The following is a 26,402-nucleotide window of genomic DNA, read 5'->3' on the forward strand; positions in this document are numbered from 1 at the left end:
AGGTCTGTCTAAAGCAGTGGTTTTTCAAAGACAGTCCCTAGAATAGCAGTATCAGCTTCACCCGAAAAATTGTTAGAAAAGCAAATTCCTGGGCTATATTCCAGACTCACTGAACCAGAAATTTGGGAGGTAGAGCCCAGCAATCATGTCTCCACAAATCCTCCAAGCTAAAGTTTGAGAACAATGGATCTCTACTATCTAGACCTCTACTATCCATTAAGATAATTACTAGGTACATGTTGCTGTTGGGCGCTGGAAATGTGGCTAGTCCAAACTGAGTCGTGCCAGGAAGTATAAAATACACATTGGATTTCAGAAACTCAGTACAAAAAAAATAAATAGAAGATTTTACTAATTTTTTTATATTGATTAGATGTTGAAATAATAATGATTTGGAAATAGGTTAAATAATGTATATTATTAAAATCAATTTTTTAAAAATCTTGCTGCAAGAAAAATTTTAATTACATACGAATTGTATATTTCTATAAGATAACACTGCTCTAGAGCAAACTTCTGAAAAATATAAAAATTAGCTCCACAAAATTCATATAGAAAATTATGTAACTTCCACTTGAATACTTTCAATGGCAAAGAATGCACAAATTAGCTCTTCCATTTCTGAATAGGTCTTTCATATATTGAATTAAGGTCTACTTTGCCGTAACTTCCTGTTTTGTTTTTGTTGCTTTCCTTTTTCCTGGTTCTGACCTCCATAACTATACAGAATAAGGACAACCCTTTGCTTTATGACAATTCTTCCGTATTTTATAACTTGAACCACTATCAGCAATGTGTCTTGTCTTTGCCAGGTCGAAAATATCCCTGGTACCATCATTTGTCCATATAATACAGGATTTCAAGAGCTTCTGCTTTCATGGTTACTCTCTGCTGGCCATTCTCCTCTCGGTAATATTCCTCAGGTAGGAAAAATGGGACAAGTATTGGAAATGGGCCAAAGTGATTTCTGGTGTCTCTTCAGTGGAGCTGAGGGCATTGTTACCAGACACTCTGAGATTATCTAATGCCATAGCAGTGTACTTTCAATTGCCTTTGATTGGTGAGGTTATTTCACAAATCTGTAGAGACAGAGTTTAAATGATAGAAAATGGGTAACAATGCAAACGTGGAATAACCATAGGAATGCAAATGATTCCTGTTCATGGCTATGCAACTGAATTTTATCTGGTAGAGAATATAAATCTCTGTAAGTCACAATCTCATTTTACGTGGATTTTAATTAATGATTAAAATAAAACATTTGACACATATTCATTTTATTTTTGCAATTTTACTTTTTTGAAAGCTATGTTTTGACACCGTTGACACAGGATTCCCAGAATACAGTAAAACACACTAGACGTCGTCCGAGCACCATGGTCTCCACTATGCTTGCCTGCTTACTCCACAGCTCATAACGCCAGAGCTTTCTAATGACCTCATTAGCACTACTGACACACTGAGTTTATGGTGAAACCAAACACTGAATTATTTTCTTCACAACTGATACTCCAGCCAAGCTTCCCCTAACCTACACTTTTATTTTTTAACTCAAATGCTAGAGCTTTTTTTCTTACCTTTATGCCTTTGAGATTTAATGTTGAGCATTTGAGCACATTATTTCAAGCCTGAGGAAACCACTGTCATATTGTTTGTCTTTATCAAAGTACAAACCAAATACCAAAACCACTCAGAACACGAGAGGCTTTTTGGTAAGCGGGATCTGCTCCCACGGTTAGGATGGGAGAGAGGAAGGAGGGAAGGGATTTTTTCCCCAGAAACAAGATCAAGCAGAGGCTGGTGCAGGTGTTGTGGGGCCTAAAGTTTAGATAATGTGAGGGTGGAGCATCCTTTCAGGAAGAATAATGCAAAATTGTCCATTCTCTTTATGTAATGTTATACGTCAATAAAATGACTCTCCTCAAAAGAATAGAAAATTAAAAGAAAAATAATTGCTAGAGCCCCTCCAAGGTCCTGGCAGGGGAACCCATGAGAGTGAGGGACCCTGAACCCAAGCTTCTGTGGCTTCCTCCTAAGTCTTCTCTGAAGTCAGGTAACTTGCTGACAGAGAGTTGTCTGTGCCTGATAGTGCTGGCTTTATACATACGTCACAATGCTTATGTCATTCATGTCTGTGACTCCCTCATAGGAAAGATACATACAATTGGACCTCCATATCTGTGTGTTCTGCACCCACAGATCCAACCAACCACAGATCAAAACTACGCTGTTGCTGACGTGTGCTGTGCAGTTCGGCCTATGGTAGTTGCGTCTGTACTGAACACGTGCAGACAAATACAGTAGAACAACTATTTGCACAGTATTTACATTAGGTATTATAAGTAATCCAGAGATGGTTCAAACTGTACGGGAGGCTGTGTGTGGATTACATGCAAATACTGCACAATTTCATGTAAGGGCCTTGGGCATCCCTGATTTGTATCTGAGGGGGTCCTGACCAATCCCCCGCGGATACCAAGGGACAACTACACAAGACTCTACGCAGCTATTTTTTAAGAATCATTTAAACATTATGTTCTCAACTTATTCTGTTTTCCCTTGTAGATGTCTCATAGCTAGCTATTTCAAATGCTGAAGTTTACGTAGGTTTTTCCTAGAGTAAAACAAAGGGGCAGTCACTCTGAAATCAACAGTGAGGTAAAACTGAGGATCAAATTCATAAAAACAAGATGACTTAATTTTGTAATTAAAAAGCACTAATAGAAAGTTTCAAAAGAAACCAATTCAGGTTCCTGAGGGCAGCAGTAACATCCTAGCTCCCGTGGAGGTCACGCTCCCCTGCAGCCCTTATGGGTGGTGATGAGCTCGGCAAACTCAGATTTCTTACCCTGTCCTACCCATTTTCACCTTCCAATTCAGTATCTTTTACATTAAAAGAAATGTCCAAGGGCCCTGAAAGTAAAGACAGGTCACCAAAGGGAAGCAAGAAAGAGTAGGTGAGGGAGAAAGATGTCCCTTTGCCCCAGTGGAAGAAGGGAGCAGACCTACTGTGAGTTTCGGTGCTCATCTTTGTAGTAACACAAGGGAAACCTCCCAGAGTCCCTTTCGCCTGCTCTGGTCCCACCCCTTCCTCACGAATGCTCACTCTCCATGGGCAAGGTTGCCTTGTTAAGAGGTAGAACATGATGCTACAAATCCATCTCCGTGCTGTTTTCCCAGGAGCTGCAGGAAGAGGATGGTCTTACTGTTAGGCACCTGTGTATGAATGATCATCTGGGGAAGATATTGTTATCACTGCTGTAGGTGAATGACAGGTGCATGAGCTCACCAGGCCTGAACCCATGTGTCCAGCTCAGCCCACTTCTGGAACATTTTGTGATGTAGATGAGCCCCCTCTTCCAGGTCAAGTCCCCTACTTCATACCAAGAGAAGTGGCCTATGTAAGTCCACAGGCTTGTAATGGTACAAATATTGAATAATCAGAGCATGTGCTCAATAACAGTAGAATTTGGAAGGTCCTTCCCTTTACGCTTACTCTACTTTTCAGCCTGGTATTATTTAGGACAAAATTCCAGCTTCACCACTTGTCAGCTGTGTAACCTTGGCAGATTACTTGAACTTCCTAAGCCTCAGTTTCCCCTTCTGCAAAACACTATAAAATATAATAGGAACATTTACCTTATATGTGATTATGGAGATAATGTATTCAAAGAGTTTCCCACACCGCTCAGCACACCCTCAGTGCTTAGAAAAAGGTTAGCTGCTATTATAACATTTGTCATTTGGCATTGTAATGACTTTTTAACAGTTACTTTTAAATATAATTTACGTAACATAAATTTATCTCTTGAAAGTATACAATTAATGGTTTTTAGTATGTTTACAGAGTTGTGCAGCCATCACCATGATCTAAGTTGAGAACATTTTTATCGTCTCCAAAAGAAACCTGCACCCATTAGCAGCCACTGCCACTCCCCCACCTGGAAGAACCTCTAGGATGATGCTGAACAGAATTGGTGAGATTGGACAGCCCTACCTTGGTGAGGGGCACTCAGTGATGCATTCAGTCTCTCACCATTCAACGGGACCCTTGCTGGTGGTTTTTTGCAGATTCTCTTTATCGGTTTGAGAAGCTCCCTTCTAGTTTTAGTTTGTTGAGTGTTTTTATCATAAAAGAGTGGTAGATTCTGTCAAATATTTTTCTGTGTCTACTGAGATTATCATGCAGTTTTTGTCTTTTATTCTATTAACACTGGGTATTCCGTGAATTGATTTTCTGATGAGCAGCCGGCTGACAGTCCTCCCTGATTTGTACCCCAGGTTGCTCTTCACTCTCCTGGGCACCTTTTTCAGCAGCTGCCTTGAAAGATGAGGGAGCAGCACACAGAATGGTCCTGCACTAACTAGGTTTCCAAGCCCACTCAGTCCTTCCACTATTTGCCTGACACTTCTGCCACTGCAAGGTATGTCCTCATTTCCCACTGTCAACAGTTTAAGGGGTGTGTGTGTGTGTGTGTGTGTGTGTGTGTAGGAGGGTTGTATCCACGTGTGGTGAATGATCACATCTGTGTGTCTTTGTATGTATACATGTAGTGTGTACATGTAGTGCATGCGTGTGTATGTGTTTATGGAGTATCCTGGTCAGGGTATCAGAAATTGGAAAGGATTAAGAGTATTGTCAGGATGGTTACTAGACTTCCCATGGCGATCACGTTGTAAGGTACATAAATGTCGAATGACTATGTCGTACACCTGAAACTAGTATAATATTGTATGTCAACTGTACTTTAGTAATAAATACACGTTAAAAAGAGTAATGTCAGTATTGATGGGTTAATTTTTGTTTTTGTAAAGCATTTCTTAAGCATCTTTGTGTGCGGATTATCTATTGGTTAATAAACTATCATCTTGAGGTATTTTTTAAATTATGCATTTAGAAGTTAACATGTCATCAAAAATATATACTCTGGTATTTGCCCCTAACCCAGGAGTAGGAACTTTGTTACTGCAATTGAATATAAAGATGAGGAACCATTGACATCACATGCCCAATATGTCCAAGTCTTGTCTCTCTCTAAGGAAACAAATTTTTGCCATCTCTTTACTATCACCAATGGATACACATTAGCCAGACTATTGGTTAGAGAAATGAAATTTAAGAAACTACATCCATAAACTGAGTTATTTATTAAAATAATACTTTTCCCATTAATTCAGTTAACTCTCTTGTCTTTCTTAGTAAACATCCTTTAACTCATTCTAAGAAAGCATGTATGTAAACAGAAGAATATTTTCTTAAAACTAAACAAAAAATTTCTTATGATCTTAATAGCAATCATTTCTGGATCATAAACACAAGAGCAATCCACATTGGAAACAACAGTTATGGTTTCTAATGATCTAGAGAAACCATATGTCTTTTTAACTATTCAGTCGGTGAGGAGAGATGAGCACAACAGTGAATTTTTTCCTTTTTCTCAACACATCCAAATTGCACTGGCAATGAATATGAAATCCTTTTTTCAGAGCTATTACAGAGTACATGTACAATACAGTACAATCCAGACTGCTATTAGTTTTGCAGCAAAGAAATGTTTTATCATATAGTCCTTATCAAGAAAATTAAATAGAAAGATTGATAACTGGTGCATAATATTCTCTCATGAGCTAGCTTTTAAATGGATCACATTGTTCTCCATTGTATTGGAAACTGAAAATAGATGCTCTACTAGCAATGTTTGCGAAATATAGCACATTATCTGCAAATGACGGGTGGGGTGGGGGACAGAATTTTCCTTTATAAATCAAGCCTCTAGCAGAACCATAAAGTTTTTTAATCTGACAGGAGCTTTATCTAGTCCAAGCCCCTCATTTTCTGTCTGAGGAAACAGACATCCAGAAATATTAAGGGACCAAAGTAAAACAACTACTTAGTATCAGAATTATAATTCCAGCTGTAAAAATTCCTGTTTCAACGTAAGCACATTGTACGTATTTTTCCCTGAATAGAAAATTCAATGGTATCCGCCACACCCTGTCCCCTGAGCACTGACAGAGAAGTTCCCTGAGACCCACAGGCTACACAGCAATTGTCCTTACTGCGTGGACCCAACAGGAACCTTAGCCTCAGCTCTGGCTGCTTCAGTCTAAGATACAGAGAAAGGAATCAGGAAAGCTTTTCCCTCCCTGATCCAGAGGGGCCAACATTAATTAAGGTTCCTGCCTTCCCAGAACCAAGGTGACAGTCAGGCATATTCAGTCTAAAGCCAGCCTGCAAGAGCAACTTGGGAACAAGATCGGATTTCCCCTACTACCAGATTGCCTTTGACCTCTAGGCCACTCACCACTTACTAAATACATTACAGACTGTGTTTCATGTATTTCAGGCTTGATTGGGGGGGGGGGTGTGAGAGGAGGGAACGGGCAGCAGAAAGTAAAAGTTTTGTGTCCAGGACACATTAAATCAAGTTCCAGTTTAGAACAACCTTTTTCCTGTCTCCTGCTTACTGCTAAGAGCCATTTTGAAAAACAAGAAAATGAACAGCTGGAAGGCTAAGCAATTAGTGGGGGGTTTTTTCCTATGCACTTGATCTCCTACCTCGCAGCTCAAGGACATGCAGAGAGACTCTGAGCTCTGCTAAATTAGTAGCTAGTGGAAGTCCCTTGATAAATTAACAAGAACCGAATTAATATTGGCGCTTTGTAAGGTGAGGCCTGAAGCACCTCTCTGGCAGAGATAACTTAGGGTGACCCAATTATGATGATAATGAAGGGATGATGGGATGATATTTCCACTAGAGTTTTAAAACTTAAGAAGATGGTGCAGTAAGGATAACCCACATACAGCGAGTGGCTAACGTTTATTGAGCGCTAACTGGCAGACACCGTGCTATTTACAGGCATATCTCCGTTATTCTCCTAACAACCCTAAGAGAGAGGTTCCATTATTATCTCCATATTAGAGATGATGAAACAGAGGCTTAGAGAGGTTACGTAACTTGCCTTGGGTCACACAGCCAGGAAATAGTGGAATCAGGCTTCAAATCTATGCAGTCTGCCTCCAGAACCCACACGTTTAACTGCTCTTCTATAACTATAAAGAAGATATACTTCTATAAAGAAGACATTTATCGAATCATGATGTCTTCAAACATTTCTAATATGCACAAAATTATTGAAAGACAAGAGTTATAATGGCTCCAAAGTTAAAAAGGAAGTTTGCAAAAATGGGCCAAGACCTAAAAACAGAGAGGAAAGTCTGTGCAAGGCCAGAGAGGACAGTGTTGTTAGATGGTTGAAGAGAGAAGGAAGGAAGTATAACACTGTGTTTTAATGTTATCAGGGATAGCCTAGAGTGGGTTTTTCCTTTCCCCAAATGGTCCCAATTCCAAATAAGTAAGTAAAGCCAAATAAATTCATACAACCAGCTCTCATTGCAATTCAACCTGATTGTTTTTGTCTTGGAAAATGTAAGAATTAAGAAGGAATTGGAAAGGGCAAGTGTGTGGGGCTCCCCCTCCAGAATTCAAAATACATGCTCGGACGTGGAAAATCTCCACTCGGCGTTTGTATCTTTTCAGTAGAATGAAGTCCGGATTTGGGGTTTCTAAGAATGTTCCAAAGATGTTACGCAGCTGGGAAAATGGTGAACAAATATTAGGAACAAATAGCAACCTTAAGTTAAAATGAACCAAATTTTAACTTCAGGGGGAAAAAAATCATCTATTTTATTTCCATGAAAAGGCCTATTTTAGAGAGGTAACAGCCTTTTTTCCCCCAGTATGTGTTATTTATGTTGTTGTTTAATCTTGGGTTTGCACATCTGAGATGTTCTAAGATTTAGTGCTATTTTATGTAAATAATTTCTAAACTTGGGTAATAGAGTTTCACTGTGGCTGAGAAGATGGAACTCCCCACACTCATGCCGTTCAGCTGAAGTGTTCCCAAATTCCATTTTCCTCTGAACAGCTGTTCAGTTCATGCAGCAGTATTTGGGCTAAAACATTTTGCCAACTCTTGTACCAAATGCTGACAGTTTTATTACAAATTACAAAATTAGAAAACCACAGGTATAAATTTTACACTTTTCCAATATACTTAGTTTAGCATATGATAGTTTTCAGTTTGCTACTGTTCCTTATTTTTACATGTTGAGAAGTTACAGGAATATACACTGGATTACAAGTTGCTTTCCAATAATCCCTTTGTTAAAGGAACAGCTACAGCACTGGAAATGTACCCTGTGCTCCTTTGTGTACCTTCTTTTTAATCATACATTGTGGCTTTTGCTGACTTGAGAGAGGCCAAGTGCCTACAGAAGTCCAGTCTCCACTATGTAAACAGTCTGTTACTCTTCCAGAGCCTTTCTTAAATCATTAATAACAGAGCGTGAACTATGCTTTAGAGAAACTGAGCTGGGTTTTGACAACAATAATATTATTTCATTTCCAAAAGCATTTGACAGATTGGGAAAGTTTATTAATAAATACAGTTTGACCCAAATGAAAAAAAATATATATATATATATAAATTTCAATGCACTATGAAAGAAATGGCAGAGGGATAAAGCAACAAAAATGTGTTAAATGCCTTCTGTGGGTCTGGGGGGCTCCTCAAATGACTTAGTGGCTAGAAACAATGGCTCTCAGGATACTTCTAGAACAACCACCCCTCCCAGATTTTATGGGGAGGGGGGCAATTAAGCCCTCAGGAGGCAGGGGTGTGTGTTAAGTGTTGCCATCTGGGAATACAGGCCTCCGCCAGCTGTGTACACAGCAGGGAAGGGAAGGGGAGGGACGCGGAGGGAGGCTGAGGCAGTCCCTGCCTCCTCTGAGGAGGAGGAGGAGATACACGTTCTAAATGGATTTTCTAACACAAACGGCTGTGGTGAGTCCTGTGCGCTACGAGTGATCTTAGCGAGGAGAGACTGTTCCCAGTTGTGCGAATCAAAGGTTTCTTCAAGGAAATGATATTTGAATTAGACCTTAAAGAATGGATGGGTAGGATCTCAAGAGGCTTAGATGACAGAGGAGGATTTCCCGCAGAACAAAGACTTGGAAGCAGTGAGACACAGGGAGAATTTAGGGCACAGCAGGTAGCAGAGAGCAAGCTGAGAAGTGGGACTGGCAGGGCGGTGTACAGTGTTTTCAGAAGGGTATTGGAACCCCAGGAAATGTAAAGCTACGTTTTCCCTAAAGCAAAGACATAGGTTCCTAAGATGCCTTAGCTCGGTGTTAACCCATTAATTCAATATGAGAAAAACTGATCATTTTGCTTCCGAAATCCCTATAATCAGAGGTCCCCCAAAGGCACAATTAATATTTGGAAAACGCTTGAGGCAATTTCTGTTCTCTTTAAAGTTCCATTTGCCCATTGGATTATTTATTAGGTATTCAGAGACTTCAGTGTTCTCTTCTAGTTGCCTGGGGTAAAACAGTGTAGACACCACTTCTGCCATTAGCTTACAACATTACAGGATGATCGTTTCTACTATAGCAAACATCAGAAGCCTTTGCCATGCGTTACAGTTACGCAACACCCCAGTGGTCAATAAAAGATGGTGTTTCTTTTGGGAAATCTTATAGAGACTTTTTCTGGCTGTAGGTCACTTTAATAAAGTTCAAAATACAAGGCAGGGCAGTGTTCTACTAATCTTGAAACCCCAAAGCAAATTTATCCCAAATAAGCAGGCTTTATCTGGACACTGAAACTCCAGATAACTCCATAACTGGTTCAAGGGTTTCTTTTCCCAGTTGAGATTATTTTGCTGCTAAGAACAGATTTCTCAAAAGCTAAACTTTATATATTCGCCATCTTGACAGATTACAGACATTACAAATGTATGTTCTTATATTTTCCCAGCTATGGACTTGGTCTTTAGACGAACAATGGCTTCTGTGACAGATCGCTTTTTTCTCTTAAACACACTGGTCTTTTAAAGCACATTTTATAAGATTTTAACCCATTATTATAAGATACTGTGAGTTGATAAAAGGTAATATTAATGCTTTTGAGTTTTCCTACAGTAATTGGTATACATTTGATTTAAAAGATGGTGGGGGAAAGTGGGATCTTAAAGAAAATCAACTTATCATCCACGCCACTTGGCATGAGCCCTCCACCTATTCTAATGTGATTTCTGTAATGCTGTTTTAGTGCTATTAAAACCAACTTCTTCAATAAATGTCAATTAATTGACTGTCTAAAGACAACCAAAAGATTTTTAAGTCAAATCATGTTACTAGGACTAAAACCAGATTTGCCCAATTTAGCAGCTCAGCCATTGAAAAGTTTTAAGAATTCTAAGTATTGTGGTAATATTTCCATAGTGAATGATCTCTCAGATTTTTCAAAAAGCTATTCTTTTTATTTTAAAGTTTATTGGGGTGACAATTGTTAGTAAAGTTACATAGATTTCAGGTATACAATTCTGTAATACATCATCTATATGTCACATTGTGTGTTCACCACCCAGAGTCAGTTCTCCTTCCATCACGATATATTTGATCCCCTTGACCCTCATCTCCCTCCCCCCACCCCCTTTACCCTCTGGTAACCACTAAACTATTGTCTGTGTCTATGAGTTTTGTTTCTTCATTTATTTGTATTGTTCATTTATTGTTTTCAGTTTTATATACCACATATCAGTGAAATGATATGGTTCTCGACTTTTTCTGTCTGACTTTTGTTTAGCATTATACTGTCAAGATCCATCTAGGTTGTCGCAAACTATTTCACGTTTTCTTATGGCAGAAAAGTATTTCATTGTGTACATATACCATAACTTCTTTATCCATTCATCCACTGAAAGACACTTTGATGGTTTCAAGAAGCTATTCTAACAGTGACTCTGAGACCGCTTTAGTATAGACAGAAGCCAGCATGGCCGAGGGGACTGGAAGTATACCAAGGCAGGGCTCTGGAGAAGATGGAAGTTCTCACACTGATCCGCTCTGAGCTGGCAGTTCAGACATTCAGACAATGGATTTTGGCATTGGATTCTGGCATGGATTTTGGTGAATGGGGCTCCATGCTGTTGGGCTCATCTATGTGAGGTCATCATAGCCACTGAATTCATGGGCTCATCCTATCAGCACCTGGGTGATTGATGGCTGGCTGATATCAACTGGCTGGGTCATTCTGACTGCTCGGTTGTTTAGTGGTCCTTCTGTGGACACTCGCTGGTGGATGTTAACATGTGATCCAAAGGTCTTTACCTTCAGGCCACTCTGTCTCTGGAGGTGCACGGCAAAGTCCAAGAGAGGACTCAACCCAGAGCAGCAGTGACTGGGTTCTTGTCTCCGTGCAAGAAAGAATTCAAGAGTGAGACAGACCCAGGAAAGCGAAAGTGATTTACTGAAAGTGAAAGTATAGTGGTTGTCAGAGGGTAAGGGGGTGGGGGGTGGTATATGAGGGTAAATGGGATCAAATATATGGTGATGGAAGGAGAACTGATGTGGTGAACACACATTGTAATATATACATGATGTAGTACAGAATTGTACACTTGAAACCTATGTAATTTTACTAACCATTGTCACCCCCAATAAACTTTAATTTTTGAAAAAAAGGAAGAAAAAAATAATTTTTTTTATAAAGAAAGTGAAAGTAAACACTTGAGAGGAAAATGTGGGCACATTCAGCGAACAAGTTGCTCCCAAGGAAGTCCTGATCATGGGTAATTACCTCCTGGGGAGGGAATAGGTGACATCCCATTGATGAGGTTCGTTCATCTCCTCCCCCAGCTTTTGCTTTCTTATTTGGTTCTCTGGAACTGTCGTGGCATCAGGTGCATGATGGGAGTCGCAGTAACCACGATGCACATGACATCATAATTAGTTAAAGTCAGGTCCTGGTCACAGGGATTAGCATGCTGGATGAAACTGGTACTTGTTTTTCTCTAGCCACAGGTGCTGGATACAGCCACTTGTTGCTTCTGTAATGGGTCAGGCCCCTCACATCGTCCCCTGGAGGGGGTTGTCAACTTCCTAGGCTACCTATCCCGCCTCAGCTCCACATGTGTCTTATCTATGCGTCCAGTGTTTTTCCTTCTAGACCCCTGACCAGCTGGCCATACTATTCACTGTTTCCCATGATTCTCATTATTTTCTAACCATGGGCCACTTCTTTGTCATTGTAAAGTGAGTGACCAGGTGCACTGCCCATTGGGAGGATTTTCTCTCACCACCTTCTATCAAAGCAACCTCTGAGTGAGCCTGCAGATGGCTGCCATCCGTCTGCAGTTTGCACCCACAGATTAAGCTCAAGCTCACCTTCTACAAAGAAAGCTCAGGCTTTTTCCTCCTCCTGTCCTGTAGGATCCCGTATACGGCCATAGGTGGAAGCAGAGAGACGACACAATAAAACAGTTGTGGAGGCCGTGGGATTTGGACTAGCCATTTGCGTCATTTGCTTATGCCTACTAGTGCTGCCTGTGCTCAATCCTGGATGTCCCCATTTCATCTTACGATGACAGTTACTGGGCCAGCCTGATCTTATGAACTGACAGATCTTCCCAGCTCATGATGGACAGATCCAGCTGAACAGTCACTTGGTGTTCCATGTGCATCGCTCTGTCTCTGCCAGAGCCCAGTAATGCACCAGAAGATGTTTTTCAAAGGCATATAATTCTATACTACTGTTTAAATGGCTTTACTCCAGAACTCTAGGGACCTGATTTGTGATTCTGCCACCGAGGCTTACCACAAATACCCCACAGCATCTTTCCCACCACTGACACATATGTCCCATACCTGCTATAGAGACCTTTGCAATTCTGCTCACATTCAAGGCTGCTAAGTAGGCTTTTGCTCCGCTCAGTATTAGAGCTGGAGCAGTATTCCCAGCTGTGGAATATGCTGCCTTATAAATTCTCAGACCCCAGCTCTAGAGATTTCTATTCACATGTATCTGTGTGAGCCCAGGAATCTGCATTGAGAAAGCACCCCAGGCACTTCTGATGGACGTTAAGAAGTTCTGCTTTATGCCTTTGCACACGCTGTTCACGCTGCCTATAATGCTTCCTGCCTTTTCCACCTGGCCAAATCCTACTCATTCTTCAAGCTCCAACAAATGCCACCTCTTTTGCAAAGTTCTCCCCAACTCTCCACAGGCTGGAGTTAGTCCGTGGTCTAGCTAGCCCATCCTGATACAGCAATTCTAATGCCTCTTTCGATTTCCATAGTTATTTATGTGAAGACTTGACTTCACACAAGGCCAGAAGCTCCTTTAGCACAGAGATTTTCATTCACCTTTTATCTATAATGGTTATTCCAATGGCGGGTACATGGGAAACTTCGCCATACACTTCTTACTTAGACTGATGAAGACATAGACTGTGGGCTATGAGCATGAAAATGGTAACTGTGAATTGGTTGAGTTCCACATTATAAGAAGTTCGCATGTCAACATTCATTTCTTTCATCTTCTTGATAAATGACTAGTATAAGCTTTCTCCAGAAATCTCATCATATACTATTCTTAATCCCTTTATGGAGTTACAAGATAAGGCCCTAATACCTCAAGGACTGACATTCAATCAGCACTTAAATTCTTTCTCTAAGCAGAGCATTGCTTTTTACCTGGACAGTTCCAGGAAGAATTTCCTGTGAGTTTCCCATCCATTTCAATGGTATGCTTTTTATGCTAAGTAATTATTAATTTGCTTGACCTGACCTATTTCTGAAGTGCTGCAAATTCAGTCCTCTGTGGATCCACGTCTTTAATAAACCACAGCATGACGGGGAGATACAGCTTCACTCCACCTTGGCTCTGTGAAATCCCACAAAGATGAATTTACTTCAATCCAAGCCAGAAGCAAGTTGTTGCTGTTGATGGGGATGGTGGTGGTGGCGGTGTTTATGCCCTTTCTCAATGCTATGGTCCATTTTAGAAAACAGCAGAATGCCAACATGTAAATGGAGCTTCCCAGGGTGAATGCTATTGGCATTTGGAGAAAATAAATCAAAGAAATTACAACACCAGAACAATATTTGATGCAACATGAGGAATTAAATGAATTCTTCAAAAACAGTCTAAGAAACTAAGTACCTCTGACCACAGTCTTGGTCTGGTTGTGCGATATTTATTACCTTACTTGTATTTTAGCTACTGAATAATACTAGGGAAACTCAACAAAAACTATAAGACACATTTTCTTCTGTGGCACTGAACCATTTTCTCATACTGATAAAGGACCTTCTTAGCTTAATTCACCCAAAGAGAAGCTCCTGGTACATTGTAATAAAATAAAGTCATTAAAAATCGAGTTAAAAAATGAAAATATATGTGGAGCTTTTTCTGTACAATACATACCAGCAATTGTCATAAAAGAACAAAAAATATTTTAATTATTTTTTGAGAGTTTATTCTAAACAAAATTAAAGACAAAAACATATGAAATGTTTCCTGTAGATTCAAATGTATACTATTACCAAAAAGGACAATTTTCTTCTTAATAAAAGCACATAATTTAAAAGATATGTACAAGAAAAACTTCTGTTTATTTGAATACAGTCTCATTAATCTTTCTTTGCTGTTTACAAATAGATATTTGTACCTAAAAAGAAATGTGAATTCTAAAAGAACGAGAAGTGCTAGAGTGTAAGTAGAGGACCAGATATATTTATCTTATCATTTCTACAACTCTGTATGTTCCACAGGTGACTAGGAATTGTAGCAATTTTTTTCCTAGTTCAAAAAGAAAACAATGAACTATGAAAACATGCCCAGTATAATCAAGCAGAAATTTGCTGAAATGAACCATGAAAAAATTTTTTTAACAATGCAAGAAAATAGTCAAGTGATTTTAATAGTAATCAAATCTTTACAGCTTCTAAATTCTGCTCCTGTAATAGTAGGAAAACGGATGGAGTATACAAAACTATAAATGAAAAAGTAATGAATATTCCACCAGCCGTATGGCTGTTTACACTGACAACTTGTCAGATTAATCAACAATCCACTGGGCCAAAAAAAGAAAAAAAAAAAAAACAACTGCACTATAGAGACATATTCTTCTACTCTTGATTTGGACATTTCTTACCCTCTTACCACCAAAATAAATACCTCTATGAACACATGCATGCATATGACAATGGCATCGAAACAGATACACAGTGCTCAGGCATTGAATCACACACTGAAAATCAATTCTTTTTTTGGTAAGGGTGTTCTCCATCTTGTAGGCCTACTTTAAGATTAAAATATTCCTAGGAGGAGTAACATACATTTTTATCATCTTACTGAAATTTTGTTTATCAGATCCTTCTTTTCTGTGATCCAGGTTGCAAAAGAGAAAAGTGAGGACAGAAAGTGTGCAAGAAACAAGGTAGGGGCCTCAAAAACAAACAGCTTACCAGACACTTGTGCCAGCCCTGACAACCAGCATTTGAATTACTTGCCAATGTATAAGTGAGTTTAAGTGCAAGCACAGTTCCCAAAATAAATATTATTTGTTGCTACCACCAGGTATTCAGAAGACAAAGGAAAGACCAAATTATTGTCGTCATGACAAATCTGGGTATGCCTAAACTAAAACCATGCACAACAAAAGTTTCCTTGGTGAAAAGGAAGAACGTTATTGCTCTCTGCCATGTGGTTTGTTCAGACCCCAAAAAGAAATTTTGATTGGACATATAAACCATGTGTAATGCTTTATGGATCTCACACCATGGGAGGAGAAGTCGAGTGGGCCAGACTGTTTGGTTATTGCTAGATAAAAACAACACCTATCCTTTCCTAAGATTTAATCATTAATTACTCTCTCAGCAGGTAGACTGATGTGGTAATGGCTTTCTCTAGGCATAATGGTCACAAGTTAGCCAGTGATATTGGACACAGATGATACAATGTTATCTTTCCAAGAAATGAAAATAGATACTTGCAGCTGCAGATACAGACTTTGTGGACTAAACCATTCTATTTCACCACTAAGAAGAATTTACCCAATGGAGCTCTACCCTGCAGCAACTGCACCTGCAAAAATTACTTTGTTCCAAGCTCTAGATGAGTACTGTTTGGGAATGTGGTCAGTTAAAGGAGAGGTGAAGGTTCTCAGTTGAAAATCAGTATAGTGTTCAAAAGTCACTATCCGGTTACAACAGCTATTCCCAGTGAGTTCAAGTACGCATCCTAAATCAAGACGGTCTGAAATATGCTGAGGGGAAAAATGGGCCCCTTATAATAGCCACCAAACACCCCATCCCACCCCACCCACCCCCACATACACACATTCAATCTAATTCTAGCTGACCCTTAACTTTCTGCCATCAATACTTGGAAGATTTAAAAGGTAGTAATTTTTTTCTAACACACTCTCCTTGAAGTATATTTCTCTAAGCCTCTCCCGGTCTGTCCACCATACCACTAATATGTTTGCTGGCATGTAAAGAAATTCGGTTAAAGAGTAAAAGATGTTTGGATGCTAACCAATATTTACATTGCAGCTGGGTGTGAGTCTTTCAAAGGCCTCAAAAATGTGCATATTGTTGATCTACCAATTTCATTTCTAATAATTTTTCCAAAGAAAACAACTAGATATTTGTGCAAGGATTTAGCTACAAGGATTCTTACTGTAGAGTTGTTTTATAATATAAAAAAAGCAAAAAACCTAAATATACAGCTATATAAATCTTTAAATAATTTGTGGTGAACCCATACACTAAAATATTTTGCTATCATTTAATAGTAATATCTAACCAAACGGGAAAATATTTATTACATAACATTCAATAAAAAAGCTTGAAGTGCAACATTTTGAACTTCATAAACTATAAAGGAGAAAAGACTGAAAGGACACACACGCAAACATTAAGAAGTAGTATATGTGATGGGACCAACACCTAAGTACCTTCTCTAGGCTCCTCTTTGCTATCCTATATTTTCCAAATAATCTACAGTAAATATCTATCAGTTTTTATTCAGAAAAAAAGCAATTTCCAAAACACTAAAGTGAATTTTGGAGTCAGTCATTGGGAGCTCAGAGCTCTGGGAGAACAAAGGCTTGCAAATTAAGGTGTGCGTTGATTTTGTATTGTGTTACACAGAAATGTGCTACTGCTAACACTTTTGTGTTAACAAATTGTAATGTTTCAATGCCCATAAGGGGTTGAAAACAGGTGTTTTTTCAGGAAGTTTTGGATGAGTAATGTTGGTGGTGAGTTGAAGCAGAGACAAGGTATAAAAGTGTTGGCTCAGGAATAAAATAACACTAGGTTTCAATCTACAGGTGCTCTGCTCAGAATTCCTGAAGATGAAAACAAAGGCTAATTCCTTTGACCCTCTCTTACATGCACTGACTTTTCCTCTGCCCTCAAGAACCTGTCGCCACACTTTCAGGTGCTATAGACTCAGGAGAGCGGGTGACATAACAGCCAGGAAGTCTGGAATGGCCAGCCCTACTCAGTGATGAAGGGCCCGCCCCAATTCCTACGCATTTCATCCTCTACGTGGAAGACATGTTCCTCAGAATGCAAACGGCTGATATAGAAAATATAAACATGGAGACCATGGGAAGGAGAAAGAACAATTTTAAACCAGATTTTTGGAGGCAGCAAAGCACTGAAGTCATTAAATAGAACCAGTCTAATCCAGGCTCTGCCACTTAAAGCCCTGGGGCACATGGCTTGAGGCCTCAGCTTTCTCATTGACAAATGGAGGAGACACCCGTTGACTCTGATATTCACTGTGTTACCTTACATAGGAAGAATAGGGCTGCCCCAGACAGAGGGAGAAAGGGAAGGAGGAGGTGAGGGGAGACAAAGGAGAGAGGAGGTGACATCATTCTTAAGAAAAAAGTGCAGCTCCCAGACTGGCCAGAACTAGGTATCAGCAACCAAGAGCAGATCCAGGATGCCATCTTGCCACTTTAGGTGAACTTGAGCTAATTATAATGGATTATGTTATTAGCATTACAGTTCAGGAAAATCTGCACCCCACCCCACCCACATATTGCCATGACAGTTCCAACAGAGTCAAATAAGGACAAAAATCCCTCCTCCCGTCAGGAAGGAGTGGTCAGCAAGGACCCATCTAGGAACACCTACAATGCCACCCCTAAGTCTTGACTGTTCATGCCTTCATTTTAAATGGAATAAATTCCCAAGCCCCGCTTTTCTCCAGGGCAGCTGCTCTTCTCTGAGCCTCCCCATTCTTGCCACGTAGAGACTGGACTGGGCTTCTTTCATAAATTTACTGCTGGCTTGGCTTGTTCAGTGCATCCTTCAATTCCTTCCTGTGACAAACACACAGAACCCCTTTCTGATACCAGCTGTAGTTATGTTTTATAAACTCATTGCAAACACTGAATTAGTGAACACTGGATGAAATCATCACTTTGAAGGGAAATACAGGATTAGGTTCCTGGGAGCCTCTGGTCACAATATTTTCCTCAACCCATCCATACATAACGTTGTTTTATGTGTATTGCTACTTAAATGCACCTTATTTAACACATATGTTGTTGACTCATTGACATTGAACTTGCAGTGAACTAACAGCGCTATAACTGGGATTTAAACAAAGCTTATCTGACCCACCTATTTTCTAAATAAGCACATCAGGCCTTCTTGCTCTTAGGAAGAAGAGCATTACGCTTGGGAGCCTTTTTAAACAAAGAAATTGTCAACATAAAGCAAAAAAAATATGCAAACATTATAGCACTAAATAGATCTCAGAAATGACACTTGTTTACAGTCGAGTGCTGCAACAAGAGGGCAGAGTGTAGCCTCGTTCAACCTCACCTGGGCAGGTGTGTACCGGTCAACTCGAATTGCTGCTGCTCTGCACATGTGCTCGTCCAGCAATGATGGTGACGTTACCACCAGTGTGGATTTCAGGATTTCAAATATTAACAAGTAGGTGAATTCACGAATACTGAAGCCCCAAGTAATGAACATCGACAGTCATAATAGTATCTACTGCAGCAAGTTGCTGTAGAGATAAATGAAATAATGCATGTAAGCATTGAACACAGCTACATATATACCTAATAGGTCCTGAACAAATAAATGCTTTTGCAAAACACGTGAAGCCCTCGTTAAGGTGTCGACTCCCATATACTGCAAGTGAATACTCTAGAAAAAGGACTACAACAATAAGCTAATGTTAAAATTACCGGATAAGCCAGTACACTTTTTTGCCATGACTTTTTTTCAAACAAACTTAAAAAAAAAACTTAAAATAAAGTGATCGATAGGTTTTCTGCAGCAGGTTTGTTGGGTTATAATTAAGACCTCTGGGAGACCTGGAAGTGGGAAGGAGGAAGCAAATTAATTGTTTTGTAGTAAAACTGTCTTGACAGAGACAATTAACCCTAACTCAGCGGTAAATGGAGCAGTAATAGGACTCAGTAAAGGGCACTTCAGTGTAATTTTTTTTTTTTTAACTTTAAGAACCACCTTGTTTGGCATTTATTTTTACTTAGTTGTAACTGTAAACACAAGAGGTCCTCTTTATTTGGCATGGAATTTCCTTGCCAGAAAGTCAATATTTGATGATTATGTAAGGAGCAATAAACACAATTTCCTGAGAGATTTTCTAGGAAGAAGTTTACCTGCATGAGCCAAACGGATTGAGATGATTTAAAAACGAAACTCCCTTCCAAATGTGGCCAGGTGGGTACTGTCTTCTAATGCACTGTTCATATACTATAGCATTTGAACTTTGTCTTCTCTTGGGGGTTTGGAGTTCAAAGGTCTGCTAAACTTTGTGTTGTTGTTGCTGTTATCTAAAAGACTTGTAACGCTCTGTCTTGTACCTATAGCATCTCTCTCAATGATCTAACTCCCAAACTCGCCTGCATTTCCAGTTTCTGTGTTGCCCGGGGTTATAACCTTGGCTTCACCTGTTTTCTTCTTCCTCTTCATGCCGCACGCCACTCCCATCCAACTACGTCATCCTCAGAAGACTGCAGTGCAGTGTTTGTCACATGCGTCCCCATCTCTTCATTCCCACTGCCCTTTTTGTAGTTGAGTCCCTCAGTTCTTAACACCTGAGCCCAGGCAACAGCTTTGTAACCAGCCCTCCACCATGTCCTCCCCCAAAGCATCCTACCCACGGCTACCAAATTCATTTTTATAAGGGGCTATGCTGTTATCACGCCCCTGCTCAGATTCTCCAATGGCTCCCCAGTGCCACAGAATAAAGCACTCACTCTCCTTTCTGGGCAGTGAGAATCTTCAGAGACCTGTCCACGACCACATCTCCCACAATCGCCTGTCCTGAAACCTGGGCCAGGCCAAAACAACCTCTGCGGCTCTCTGTCCCTACATCCAGAAATCCTGACTTGGATCCTCTCCTGCTACATTCCTCTGTTTACATTTTCATTTCCCCTAACTCAGGTACACTGCTAAAATTCATTTCAGGCCCAACTCAAATGCCACCTCCTCCCTGACACCTTTCCTAATTCGGGCTTCCACAGTCTGCCTCCTCCCTAACATCCCAGTGCAGGCTCGGACCTATGCTACAGCCTTGCTTTGTGCAATACAGGTATTTTAATACAAGATTCTTCAACACGGTAAATGGAGATATTTGTCTACATTGTGGAAGGGAAATGGAAACTGAAACATTCAAAAGGAATGAAATTTGAGGTGGAGAAATACCAAACATATCCCAAGAGTATTGTGGGGAGGAAACACAGAGGGCCTTTTCTTGAGTAATCACCTTCAAATCTCTTTTTTTTTTTTTTTCAGGCAATTATTTTCTAAAAGAGAACTGCAGAACAGTGCCTCCCAACTCTTTTAAAAGGCATTCCTTCTATCCAGAGGAAGTGGAGCCATCCTCATCTAATATTTTAGATTAAATGGAAGACTATTTGGGTTGTGAAAACATCACAGTTACGAAGCTGCAGGATTTCTGATGAAAGGGTTTATGGGTAAATATGCGAAGTGGTAAAAAGATCATCTCTTGTCCTCAAGGGAATCAATTACATGGCCACAACTGGGGACCTCAGATGCCTCAAGGCAATGTAGAGCTGTGCTTATCAGAGAACTAAAACTCCATTTGCAGCCTGGGGGCAACACACTCTATAAAAAAAGGACAAGATGGAGGAAGAATTTAAATAGGAAGCAATATGTTTGAGAGGTTGCCATATTCTGAATGTTTGTGCTCCTCCCACAACAAAATGTCTATATTGAAATCCTAATCCTGAAAGACAGATGGTATCAGCAGGTGGGGCCTGTGGGAGGTGCTTAGGTCAGGAGGGTGGAGCCCTCATGAGTGGGATTAGTGCTCTTATAAGAGACCCCAGAGAGCTCCCGGTGCCCTTGCACTTTGTGAGGACACAGCGAGAAGGTGCCAGCTAGGAACCAGGAAAAGGGCCCTCATCCAACCATGCTGGCACGCTGACCTCGGACTTCAAAGCCTCCAGAACTGTGAGGAATAAATGTTTGTTGTTTAGACCTAGTCTGTGGTATTTTGTTACAGCAGTCTGAACAGACGAAGCCAGAGGTGTTTTGCCATTTTTGGCTAATGGCTTCAGGAAAGAATCCTGTTCAGAAAGAGAACAAATTATAAAAGGGAAACTTCATATGTACCACTTATTAGGTTACAGAAATTAATACTTCACATTGTTTTAAAATATCTCTTCATATAGCTATAGATACAGGTAAGACCACAGTGAAAATGGTCATTATTTGGTGGTAGTGGGATCACTGTTTGTTTGTTTGTGCATTTGTTTGTTTGATTTTGTCTGGCTGTAGTTTTTCATTTTTTCATAACAAATAATGTTAGCCTCAGGAAGGTGGCTGTCATTCCTGGCTGCACCCCATAATCACCTTGGATGCTTTGTTTTAAATGCCTAGGCCCGACCCCCAGGAATTCTGGTGAGTCTGTGGTAGGACCCAGGTGCCAATATTTTTCTTTTTATTTACTTTTTTTTAAAAAAATTTAAGTTTATTGGGGTGACACGGTTAACAAAGTTACATAGGTTTCAGGTGTACAAGTCTGTAATGCATCATCTAAATATCAATCACAGTGTGTGTTCACCATCCAGAGTCAGTTCTCCTTCCATCACCATATATTTGATCCCCTTGACCCTCATCTACCACCCCCCACCCCGCCTACCATCCGGTAACCACTAAACTATTGTCTGTGTCTATGAGTTTTTTTTTTTTTTATTAGTTTCAGGTGCACAAGACAAAGTAATACTTAGACGTTTATCATTATATCCCTCACACTGTGGACCCACCTCTCCCCATCCATTATCTCTCTGACATTGCAGGTGCCAATATTTTTAAACCTCGTTTAATGAGCAGGCCAGGTAGAGGACACTACGCTAGGAGTTCTTTCTTCCCCATCCCACCCCCTTTGCTCTATCGTAAGAAGGAAAATTGTCCAGATTTTAGAGATGAAGACAAGGGAGGTTAAATGAGCCCATAAGGAAAAAATCTGCTCTCTACTATTTTTCTTCCAGCTGGCAAGATGGGTTTTTGTTCTGTTAAAAAGCAAGTTCCCAGACTTACATGTGTACAGTGTTGCAAGTCAAACAGGAAAACAGTGTGCCCTGGTTCCAGTCCAGTCAGAGTAACCAGGCTGAGGTAAGCCTTGCCCTCCAAGGGTCTGGCCGAGCTCTTGCTGTTCTGCATGGGTGTTTGGGGCTAAAGCCCATCTTGAGAGGATGTATGTCATTACAATTGTTATGCCCATTATTCCATGAAATTAAGTCTCACAGTAACCTCAGGAAGAAACAAGGTAGCTAGGTCAACAAAGGATTCAGGAACTTGTGTCCCTTAATCAAACACCATCTAGTATCAAGCCAGCGAAACCTTAACTTTTCAGAAACGCCTTTGGCTAATGTAATTTAAAAAATAATTTTAAGGTAAAAGAACAGTTACTGTTCATCTGGGGACTGATTATTACTGCTCATTTCAGTTACCCAGCAAATAATCCAGGGTAAAACTACCGTTCCTGGGCTATTACTGGTTCTGTGGTTCAATGGGCAGTTTTTCTATTATGTTTAATGAGGATAGTATCTGAAAGAAAATGATAGGAAAATAAAAGAAGTTTCAGTGATGTTGGTAGAATCTGTGCTAATGAACCAATGAGCATGAAGGATGGGCTGAAAGGAGGGTAGAAAATGTGCTTTAGTCAAGACATGATTATAAGAGAGAGGAGGGTGCCCTCCCTGAGAGTAAACGTTACACAGAAGAAAACTTTAGGCTCTGAGCTGGCAAATGACTCCGCAGAAAGCAAAGCCTGTTGCATAAACACAGCCAAATATTGCCCACTGCTATTTTGATACTAAAGGCCCAACATACTGTAATAAACTCTAAAGGGTTACCTGAGGTTTCTGTTTGCCTAGAACTTTGAGTCACCAAAAATTGCTTAAAATAAGTTGACCATCAACCTGAAGCTGGAAATGTACCTGTATTCCTAATGTCCAGTGAGTACTTCTGACCTGTATATATAGTACTTATGTGACTTTGTATCATTTACATTCTTCAGTCTGCCCCATTTTCCTCCACATAATTTGTCAGAAATTCTTTAAACCTTTTCATGTTCAATAATAATGAAAACACTATTCATTCAATAATAGTGAAAACACTATTACCATTTATTAGACATTGGTGTGCGTCAGGCACCATCTTAAGTACTTTCCTTATATTATTTCATCGACTTATTAAACAGCTTTGTGGAATGCATGCTATTATCTCCATTTTGAAGATGAAACTCAGAAAGGCTAAATAACTTTTCTACAGTCAAAAGTTAGCAGAGCCCGATCTATGTACCTCTGGTAAACAAATAGTAACCTAATTGCAATAGCCAAAGCACTGTCATTGTATTAAATCAGTGGATACAATCTTCTCCATATTGGAATTAAAATCTACAGAAAAACTAGAAAGTAACCCAAAGATTTCCCAATGATCAAAAATTCACAGAATAGGGGAGGCCAGTTGGCTCAGTTGGTTAGAGCACAGTGCTCATAACACCAAGGTCGCCAGTTTGATTCCCACATGGGCCAGTGAGCTGCGCTCTCCACAACTGGATTGAAAACAACGACTTGACTTGGAGCTGCTGGGACCTGGAAAAACACACTGTTCCCCCAAATTCCCCAATTAAAAAAAAATTAATTCACAGTGTATTAGCAAAATCATTTTGACTGTTTTTGAAAAGAAAATTGAGAACAAAGAGAAATAATAACTTTCTCTTTTGTCACATAAAATTGTGTCAGATAATATGCAAATTTTATTTTCCCCAAAAACCTTATGAGCTAAATAAATATTAATATCACCATTTTAGAGGCTCCAGAAAAGTTGAATAAACTTGTCTTCGTCACAGAACTATTATGTGTAGGAGTCTGAATTCAAATCTATAGTTACCTAACTCTAATATTTGAGTTATTAACTACTATGCTATAACGTCTCCCAAACAGTTAACAATAGAACAAGTATAAGAATCAAAGGAAAGATCATTTTAAGACAAAATCAGTGTTTGGTATATGGAAAAGATGATGCATTTAGGGAATGATATTTCTATTCTCCACACCCAGTCACACAGAATAGGGCTTGATGGGGTCATGCAATGAAGTTCACCAAAGTGAACCGCCCTAGAGGACATCCCTGATTCAGATGAATTAGATGCGTGGAAAAGAAACTCAGACTCAGTAGATTTCATCGTTTGCTTCCTAAAACTAACATCTAAAGTTTAAAGTGGCAAACACAGGGGCTGGCCCGGTGGCTCAGATGGTTGGAGCTCCATGCTCCTAACTCCGAAGGCTACCGGTTCGATTCCCACATGGGCCAGTGGGCTCTCAACCACAAGGTTGCCGGTTCAATTCCTCGAGTCCCGCAAGGGATGGTGGGCTCCGCCCCCTGCAATTAAGATTGAACACGGCACCTTGAGCTGAGCTGCCTCCTGGATGGCTCAGTTGGTTGGGCGGGCTCTCAATCACAAGGTTGCCAGTTCGACTCCCCAAGGGATGGTGGGCTGCGCCCCCTGCAACTAGCAACGGCAACTGGACCTGGAGCTGAGCTGCGCCCTCCACAACTAAGACTAAAAGGACAACTTGAAGCTGAACGGCACCCTCCACAACTAAGATTGAAAGGACAACAACTTGACTTGGAAAAAAGTCCTGGAAGTACACACTGTTCCCCAATAAAGTCCTGTTCCCCTTCCCCCGCCCCCCCAAAAAAAACATTTAAAAAAAAATAAAGTGGTAAACACATTAAAAAAAGGAGACAAAAACTTCAGGCCTCCATGTAACTGCAACCTCACACTGTCCGCCTGCATCAGAGTGAAGGAGTCCAGGAGGCCTAAAGGGGTGTGCTTGATATTTGATGTTGTTATTTTTGTTTGGTTGTTTGTCTTATTATTTTAAAAACCCTGTATGTGAGGAGAAAAATGATTATTTGCTATAGAAAAGATATGAAACATTACGTTCTTCATCAATTCCTATTTTAAAATTATAGCTGCCATCCCAAATGAGGTTTTGGAACAATTCTTTGAAGATTAATATGAATGCACTTGAGAAGCATGTATCAGAGGAAGCCGACTTTGTTGCCAACCTCTGAATATCTGAACTCCAACAATGAACAATTTGGATGTGAATTCAAAGAAAGTTTATAATGTTGAGAGAAAATAGCTCTGCAATAATGCAGGGGAGCCCTAAAACTCCGCTTCCCAGAGAGTTTATCTCTTCTTTGATGCAAAGTTAAACAAGGAGTTGATGAAATTCTGTGACTTAGGACACCGTAAAAATAAAATGAAATTCAGACTCTACAGTTCTTCCCATTTCCTTCCAAACTGAATTATCTGCTCTTTTATGTGTGATGATTGGTTTTTTAGTTCTAGAATTTTTTTTTAATCATAATTATACATTGTAAAAACAAAGACTTTAGGCAGATCTCTGTTTTTCATGCTCAGTTCGTAATTTTTGCATCTTTATTTTCAGTCACTGCTCTGAATTTAACTTCACTAATCCAACTTCATTATATTGCAAATTCTCCAAGATAAAATTGAAAAATAGTAAAACTTGTACCTGATTCAGACTCCTTCTTGGAAAGTGATATTAAGGATACTGAACCATTGGTAAGTAGACATGAAATAGGATAAATTTCAATTGCCTGCAAGATATGATGTACCTCCCAAAAATCAAAGTATAACTAACTTTATTCTTGAGTTCACCTGACAATGTCACAGACAGCCTATTTCAATTCTCCATTACCCCATCTCAAGGCTAAACCAATATATCTGCATCTTAAAACTAAGTACAGAAAAGAAAAGAAAAATGGACCTACTTATTTGGGTGTCTGGACAAAGAAATTGCTCTTCCCCTAATCTTCTGATACTGATCCTCAAATGAGTATCTTGACCTGAGACGTCTTCCTCAGTATGGATATAACTGAAAATGCATGGGAAGTTATGGTCATTTGTTCTGTCTTCTGGAGTTGGTACCTGAAGACCTGGGAGACATGTCTAGTTGCTTGGCTTGTTCTTTAGGGGAG

At 39.9% G+C, this 26,402-nt stretch overlaps 1 protein-coding gene across 2 annotated transcripts in view; it reads right to left on the reverse strand.

Annotated features, from left to right (window-relative positions):
• Positions 1-26,402, reverse strand: part of CA8 (carbonic anhydrase 8) — a 201,842-nt gene that overhangs the window by 106,319 nt on the left and 69,121 nt on the right. Inside the window, exon 1 of one of the 2 annotated variants that reach the window (XM_081070899.1) lies at positions 18,702-18,727. The exons of the other annotated variant lie outside the window; for it this stretch is intronic. The gene's annotated coding sequence lies outside the window, so the exon portion shown is untranslated. Of the gene's footprint in view, positions 1-18,701; positions 18,728-26,402 lie in introns of those variants that run through there. 2 annotated transcript variants of the gene reach the window in all.

This window comes from Rhinolophus hipposideros (genome assembly GCF_964194185.1).
Source record: "Rhinolophus hipposideros genome assembly, chromosome: 13".
Lineage (NCBI taxonomy): Eukaryota > Metazoa > Chordata > Mammalia > Chiroptera > Rhinolophidae > Rhinolophus > Rhinolophus hipposideros.